Source organism: Sinocyclocheilus rhinocerous, unplaced genomic scaffold, assembly GCF_001515625.1.
Source record: "Sinocyclocheilus rhinocerous isolate Xijiao unplaced genomic scaffold, SAMN03320098_v1.1 scaffold2256, whole genome shotgun sequence".
NCBI classification, from domain to species: Eukaryota; Metazoa; Chordata; class Actinopteri; order Cypriniformes; family Cyprinidae; genus Sinocyclocheilus; species Sinocyclocheilus rhinocerous.
The window spans coordinates 258392-267342 of NW_015657297.1; the positions used below are offsets into that span (position 1 = coordinate 258392).

The window sequence follows — 8951 nt, forward strand, 5'->3', positions numbered from 1 at the left end:
CAGAAAGGCGGGGCATAGAGGAGAAACAGTAATGTACAGTATGTGGAAAATAATGTGTTTTTTGAACCTTAAACCGCATAAACACATTTCATTACAGCAAATACACAAAATAATGTTCTTTTTAGCAACATCATATGACCCCTTTAAAAAGAGACCAACCTTAGGTTTTGTTAGAAAGGCGTTCATGAATTACAATCATTTAAAGGTCACATATTTTACATCTTTCTGGAGTTTTATTTTAGGTTTTGATGTCCTTAAGAATATATATTTGGAAAAAAGCCAGGAAATTTCAGTTTTGACAATATGGGACCTTCATTTAAGTCTGGACAGTGCATTTTCACATCAATGTTGAAAAAGGGTTTCTTGATGTAAGTGGGTTTTTTGCAAAGCATAGAATATCAGAGACTTAAGATGGACTCGGACCAGTAAACAGCCACCTAGAAAACGACACAACACCCTGACAACTATCTACAATACCTTAAAAGCTACACAGAACACTTTAACAACTGCACAGCCTTGGCAACCACCAGTACCACACACATTTTCTTGAAAATGCAAGTGTCAGGTTCTCAGTGCACCACAATTCCCTTTTAAACCCACAATCAGATGTATGAGCATTTACACATGTTTGAAAATGGCATTATAATTGCTTGATGTTGATCTTTTACAAGCTTTGATTACTAGATGGATTAGGTATTAACCCAAACTATCAGTCAAATGACTCTGGGCCTATGTAATGGAACTTTCTGCATTGTTGTGCTGTTTTCAGCGCAGTCATGTTGTGGTTTCCACATGCTTGAAAGCGCAGCAGCAAAACGGTTATGTGCAGGGCAGCGTGATGCATTGAAAGCAGAGCAACCCTGAACAGATGAGGCAGCATTTAAATGTAAACATGCATATGCATCGTTCGTCTGCGGTGTCGAGCTGCTCACTGGGTGAATGCAAAATCCACAATGATCATGCACACAAATGCCACACAAAACACAAAGATCTATTGCATTATGAGTGGAAAAGTCCTACTGTCACTGCCTTTTACTTACTAATAAACCATTTGAGACCATATAGCGACAACTATAACACCCTACCGCCACGACTGCAAGTTTGGCATAGGCAATATATAAATCAACAGCATTATCGGCCACCTCATTTCTCCATTTCTAGATTTCAGCAAACCTCTACAAGCAGAAACCTGCAGTTCTTCCCATTACATGTGAGCTCTCATCCACACATGTGGTCTCACGACGCAGTCGCCCTGCGGTGACCCTCTCTATTGTCATTCTCTTCCGTCCTTCAGTTGGCCTGCCATAAATCCCCAAGCTCTTCGTCTGTCACCCTGACCTCTGATTCTCCCGTCTTTCATCCTCCTTTCTCTCTCTGCTCGTCACTGTCCTCTCTTCCTTCTCTCAATCTCGATCATCGATAGACTGAAAAGCACTGACCTGGAAGAGGTGATCCACAGCAGTAGCGGGGGGCCTAAAGAAACAGGCCAGCTTTGATAGTTTTAGGGTAGTTTAGGGGGATGGGGGTCATCGATTCAGAATGAGGTTTATGAAGTAGAACAAACCACAGTTCTGCTGTACTTTAGGTTTCATCCATGTTCTTAATCATCTGCTACCCAAACAGAGCCCAACGGTGCAAGATAAACTTGGGTGTGAATTTGTAAAATAATAATAAAAAAGAATATTTGAATGTTTAAAACTGCATGCTATTTTAATATAGATTCTAAATTTTTTAAAATATATTATTCATTAAGTCTCCTCCTATGCTCATCAATTAATTTGATCAAAAATACAGTAAAAAACAGTAATATTGTAAAATATTATCTCAATTTGAATATGTTTTAAAATATAATATACAGTATTCATATGACGCAAAGCTGAATTTTTACTTGTACTTTTTACTATTATTACTCCAGTCTTTGGTGTCACATTATCCTTCAGAAATCATTCTAATATTCTGATAAAGTAAAAAAATTTAATTAAATTAAATTAAATTAAATTATTAATGCTTGAAGAAGAAAAAAAAGTCTTCAAATCTTCCAATTAAAATAAATGACCATTATAAAAAGTAATGTTTTATTATGAACATAAGCATGTGTGATCTGGTCAGATGGAAAATTAAAAATGGGCTTGGCCTAAAAATTCAGAACTACCTGTCAGGTCAGGCCACAGGGTATCTTTTACAGGGCGGGTTTGGGCTTCAATCGTCAAACGTCAGTCCAGACCTGCAGTTCTGCTCAAGGCTGGGCTTCAGACTGCAGCAGCCCTTGCTCTTCCAGACTGGGAAAGTGCAAGTCACAATATGTTGTGCTGATGGTATTAAATTAGTTTAATTAGTGGTTTATTGTTCACGTGAGGTCAGTTATGAGATCTGCTGGCTGGAAGAAGCTAGTGAGCTGTAATCCACCAGCACGAGCTGCATCATTCAAGAGTCCCAGGCAGAGCATGTGAGCGGAGCGGAGCGTGAGCGGAGTGGTAATATTTCCTTAAGAGCGCAGAGCGCCTTTCTGAAGATTCCGCTCCGCTCGCTCAATACGCTCAGCGCCGCTCGCTCAACCGAGAATGCCGTTTGGTGATTTGCTTGTTCGAGAATCTGTAGAGATCGAGAATAGTAGAGCAGTTATGGAGTCCAGATATTGTTTCAACGAAGTTGCAAGCCTTATACATAAATGTAAAGTAAAAATCAAAGTTAAGAATGAGCAGGGAGAAGAAACTGGCTAGATATAGGCAGCAGTAATTTATAATCTAATATAATGCACGCAAATTTGTTCTTTACAGAACGGAGCGGGATCTGAGCGGGAGTTGGTTTACGGCGAGCGTGAGCGGAATATTAACGGAGCGCTTGCTTGGGCGGTTAGAGCGACTGAGTGGAGCGCACGTCCATAGAGCGGAAAACGTAGCGGAGCGTCACACCGCTCCGCTTCGCTCACATGCTCTGGTCCCAGGACTTTCCAAAGCTGTGGTGGGGGTTTCCATCCTCGAGGACAGATCACTCCCTCGTCTTTCTGTAACCCCCTCCATCTGTCACTCGTGCGGCTCAGTGCGTCTCCATGGCAACAACGAGGTCATCCAACATTTATTGTGGGACGGAGAGGTGCGCAGCAGCTAAGAAAGATAATATTAATGTCCCAAGTGCAAAATAAGTTTGACACTGCAGATCTGAGGCTTTAAAAGCCTTTGGAGCAGCATCCCCCATCAGTCCTTCTGTCAAAGTTATAAGGAGCTGCGCTCTCCAGGAGGCCTCCGCTACTATAGCCCGACTGATTAGCGTGGGCTACGCAGAGGACAAGAGGAGGAGGAGCGTATGAGTGTCTGAAATACAAACAGCCCGGCTCATGCTGTCATGTAAGGTCACTGAAAAGAGGAACCACACACAAATACACTGTGTGACACTAGATTCACGGCACAGGTTAGCCTCCACGACTCCGGCTCAGATGCCTTTTGTATTCTTGAACATAGAGAAGAACTACAGGTGTACAACTACACCTCCGGAGAGCGAGATCTCATCTCACACACTGGTGTTTATTAATTTTGTCAGAATGCAATTGCTCCAATGTTGATGACAGCAGCACAACATCACTGTAAACTTCCTCTAGGGTCAGTTTTTGTCTTTCAGGGCAACTGCTGTAATCGATTGCTATAATACCAATAATAAGTCAAAATAAAGAAAATTTGATAACACATCATATTTTTAAACATCTGCAACTGACTTTTTTTTTTTTTTAAATGTCCAACATTCCATATTTCAGATGCCCGAGATTCCTATAACAGGAAATGCAGGAAGTTCTAATTAGTCTCTCCCTCATACAAACAGTCTGTATTCTTTAAACTTGTAACATTCTGTCAGACACATGTTGACTGTTTATGTGAAAAGAGAAGGAAAAATCTGTTACAATGTACTCATCCTCATTACTTTCTCTTGGACAAAACACACCAGGAGATGTTCTGCAGTATGTTTATAGTGCTCTCTTCCAAATAACAAAATCAAAAAAGTTGACCACAAGTAGTGCTGGGCGGTATACCGGTTCATACCGAATACCGGTGTTTATTTTTGTTATGATATAATTAACAGTTCGTCTGTTAATATCACATGCACTTTTTTGTTTGTTGTTTTTTTTAGTTTGTTACTCAGACGCAGGCAGTGCGCTGCATGAGACAAAAAAGTAATATAGCCAAAACAACCGCATAGCCGCTCTTTAGTGTAGATGCATGTTGATTTTATCAGATGATGCCACGATTATAAATGAGAGTGACTCCTGGTTAACATGTATTAAAAGGGGTCGTGTTTAGTCACTATTTAGTGTGGTATTTTTTGACAATATTCACTCATCATGACAGTAAAATAGGGCATTCCAAGTCAATATACTGCAGTATTTCCTCTCTCAATCAGTAGAAAATATGGTTAACACCCGGTCATGCATGAAAAAAAAAATACCGTCATGTACCGTGAAACCGGTATCATTTTTAAAAATACCGTGATATAAATTTTTGGTCATACCGCCCAACACTAACCACAAGCTGCAAACACATTTTTGAAGCCATTTAATTCATAAATGAAATTCTAAGTCGGTGTTTTTATGTCCATGTTGGATCATAAAAAGTATACAAAGGTAATCCCTTTGGTGTCCCACAGAAAAAGAAAAAAAAAAGTCACATGGGTTTGTAACAACATGGGTACACAGACTTTTCATCAGATTTGGAGAAATGTAGCATTACATCTCTTGCTCAGCAATGGATGCTCTGCAGTGAATGGGTGCCGTCAGAATGAGAGAAATAAAAGCATCACAATAATCCACAAGTAATCCACAGCACTCCAGTCCATCAGTTAACGTCTTGAGAAGCCAAAAGCTATGTTTTTGTAAGAAACAAATCCACCATTAAGACATTTTTAAACTCAAACCGTTGCTTCTGACTAAAATACACTATCCATAATATTGCTTTCTCCAGTGAAAAAAGTTGTCTTACCTGAATCAGGAGAGAAATATACACAGATATGGATGCTCTGCAGTGAATGGGTGCCGTCAGAATGAGAGAAATAAAAGCATCACAATAATCCACAAGTAATCCACAGCACTCCAGTCCATCAGTTAACGTCTTGAGAAGCCAAAAGCTATGTTTTTGTAAGAAACAAATCCACCATTAAGACATTTTTAAACTCAAACCGTTGCTTCTGACTAAAATACACTATCCATAATATTGCTTTCTCCAGTGAAAAAAGTTGTCTTACCTGAATCAGGAGAGAAATATACACAGATCAAGAACTGTTTAAGCAAAAACAGTCCAAACCAGTTTTAAACAAATAGCCTATGTGGGTGGATTTTGATGTGAGAGGACAACAGAGGATGGACTTTTTCACTGGAGGAAGCAGGATTATGGATTATGGACTCATATTTCATCCAGAAGCAACTTTTTGTAGTTAAAAACGTCTTAATGATAGATTTGTTTCTTAGAAACACACAGCTTTTGGCTTCTCAAGATGTTAACTGATGGACTGGAGAGGTGTGGATTACTTGTGGATTATTGTGATGTTTTTATTTCTCTCATTCTGACGGCACCCATTCGCTGCAGAGGATCCATTGGTGAACAAGTGATGCAATGCTACATTTCTCCAAATCTGATGAAGAAACAAACTCCTCTACATCTTAGACGTCCATAGGGTGAGTGAATTTTCAGCTAATTTTCATTTTTGGGTGAACTTTTCCTTCATATCATTTATTTTTATACAAATACTCTCAGTTTTTGTTAATAAAAGGTCTGAAAACAAACAGGTTTTTCATAACTACCACAGAAATAACCAAAATAGCTTAGCCTATATTATCAACAGGTGCCTTTAAATCAAAAGGACTGAGAACCACTGCCTTACTGAGCAACTATAGTGAAGCTACACATGAAGTGCTGATGTTCTTTAAAGAATAAATTCAAATAACTAATCCAAAAGTGCTAATAACTCGCTGTGAATAAATACATACTTTGAGCAATCCGGAAACCCAACGCTGGATCTCCTGCTTCCTAGGATGGAAACTGCTGTGTTGCAACATGAATGGAGAAGGTCAAGTTTAGTCTCCCAGGAGGACTGGGCTTCAACACACACACAGCAAGACGCACAAACACACACCTACGCTCTGTGAACACACGCAGGCGGCGGAGCGCTAACTGTACGAGCGCGTCCCGTGGGGCATGTTACAGTGACACTGAGCACACACCAGCGAGCAAGACAGCTGGGAAATGGCGCCAAAAAGGATCCGTGGTGTGTGTTTTCTCTGTCCTTTCGCTCTCTTTTGTGCGTGTGCAAATACAAACACACAAAGACAGACCGCAGCCTCTCACGTGACAGCTGCGTCACAACAATGCAGGCGCAGGTCAACAGATCAATACATCTGAACTTTACATTCAATACTGCTTGACTAGCTGACGCTGAGTTTTTCTCCAGTACGCCAGCAGAGACGCAACCACAGACAGAGAAATAAACAGACAAAGCCTCCACCACTTCACACACACGGGAAAAGTTGCTTGAGGTGCTGAATAGCAGGGGGACACCTGTCACAAAAGCTGTGAGCTCTGCTAGGATGGGGGTCTCATTTGCCTCCTCCTCCTCCTCTCCACTGGAAGGATTAAATATCCAGACCGTTTGTGTGGGAGCAACAGATGTCTGCTTCAAATCTGACACAGCCTGGCCTGCAATCTCAGTACACGAAGCCAACAAAAACCCCATGACCTCACACTCCACAGCTTTCTTGTCCAATTACCACACCAAACACACTCTCAAATGCTTCTCTGTTTAAGCCTCTTCTTGAATATTTTCTTCAACGTTTACTTCACGGCCTAGTGAACAAGCCTAAATAACAAGGCTCAGGTGTTTCTCCACAAAACGGTGCAAAACAGCACAAAAACAGACAGTCTCAAAGGGGAAAGAAACCACAAACGAAACATTTCAAGAGACAAACTCGTCTGAACATATTGGTAAATATTCTCAGAACTGTTATTTAAAAAGTGGCAATATGGCAAAACATATCTGTACCATGGTTGTTTTTTTGTTATCTACCGTATTAATAACATGATTTTTAGTGCGTGGTACAATGTGGTATTGACCATGGTACAATATAAATGTGACCCTGGACCACAAAAGCAATCATAAGGGTCAATTTATTTGAATTTTTTTCTCAAAAAATACTTTTTCCATTTATGTACGGTTTGTTAGGATAGGACAATATTTGGCTGAGATACAACTATTTAAAAATCTGGAATCTGAGGGTGCAAAAAAATCAAAATATTGAGAAAATCGCCTTTAAAGTTCTTAGCGCTGCATATTACTAATCAAAAGTTACGTTCTGATATAATTATGGTAGGAAACTTACAAAATATCATGGAACATGATCTTTACTTAATATCCTAATGATTTTTGGCATAAAAGAAAAATTGATAATTTTGACCCATACAATGTATTGTTGGCTATTGCTACAAATATACCCCAGCAACTTAAGACTGCTTTTGTGCTCCAGGATCATAATATATGGCACATGATTATGGTAATCATTCAACAGTACAGTACAGTAACTTATCAAAGCCCACAGCATCCTCACCTAACACCATCACTTTACCATGGTACTTTACAATGTATTCGAGCTGTTAAGAGGATATTTATTCTCATATAGATTCTCACGACATTGTTGTTCTGTATAATCGTTTAAATATACCCCAGCGACTTAAGACTGCTTTTGTGCTCCAGGATCATAATATATGGCACATGATTATGGTAATCATTCAGCACTACAGTACAGTAACTTAGATATCAAAGCCCACAGCATCCTCACCTAACACCATCACTTTACCATGGTACTTTACAATGTATTCGAGCTGTTAAGAGGATATTTATTCTCATATAGATTCTCACGACATTGTTGTTCTGTATAATCGTTTAATACATAACCACGCGTCAAAACATAAAACTGAGAGGAATACCCAACACTAGCGCTAGCTGAGGTAAAAATGCTCGGAAGTTTATTGTGACATTATCGCCTCAAGGCCAACGTTTTATGAGTTTACCCGACAAGAAACTACCTGGCTCTTCCTAAAACCTCCATTTGAAACGATATTAGAAGAAAATATGAGGGAATATGAAGCACTTCTCACCGAAACGCGGCGATACGTTAATCTCGTCAGAACCGAGCAGCGGAAATGTGCAAAAGCTGCGGAACAAACCGACGAGCCGCCGCTAGCTGACAGCTCGACACTTCTGGATACTATTATCAACATACTATTATCTGCACTTTATAAGTGAACATAACGCCATAATTACATTTTAACTTAACTAAGTACATTTGAAAACAGGACCGTGAGACGTCATCGACATTTCCAGCAAAACTGCACTGCTGTAATCGAAGCCCAAAGCTAATTAACGTTACTCAAACCTCATTATGAAAGTGAATAATGAAAGTGAATAATAAACGTGTTAAATCGCCTACTTTGTTGAACACATAAACAATAAACGCTGCTGTCAAAATATGTAGCCTATATAACACACTTTTGATATTCCCTAAGTTTTCACTATCTTTTTAGTCACATATTCACAGCTTATCCTAAATACGCCGAGACGCACCTTACCTTAGAAGTGCGTTGAGCTGCTCTGTCAAAGTGGAAAACAGACAGCTTGTGGATGTATGAGAGTGAAGCGCTCACTTCCGCTGAGCTCCGCACACAAGCTTGGCGGTGGCAGCCAGCCGTCGTCTCTGATTGGTCACACCTGCCTGTGACGTCAGACGCCAGGTGGAAGGTGATTGGCTGTCCTGAGCGAAATGTAAAGCAGGCGTGCCGCTCCGCATAACCAGACGATAAGTAATTTAAAGGCTTTATTTTGATTTTAATTAGTGTACGCAGACAAAAGGAAACAATGGGAGGCTGTGCGGCGCTGCGTTATTTTGGCGTGGTGCGACTTCGGTTCGCCATCTGGTAGCA

At 40.1% G+C, this 8951-nt stretch overlaps 1 protein-coding gene across 2 annotated transcripts in view; it reads right to left on the reverse strand.

Moving 5' to 3' along the window:
• LOC107720963 (transcription factor Dp-2-like) overlaps positions 1 to 8684 on the reverse strand; it is a 68380-nt gene extending 59696 nt beyond the window's left edge. For both annotated transcript variants that reach the window (XM_016528801.1, XM_016528800.1), the window contains exon 1: positions 8601 to 8684. The gene's annotated coding sequence lies outside the window, so the exon portion shown is untranslated. The remainder of the gene's footprint in view (positions 1 to 8600) is intronic.
• Positions 8685 to 8951: the final 267 nt, after the last annotated feature.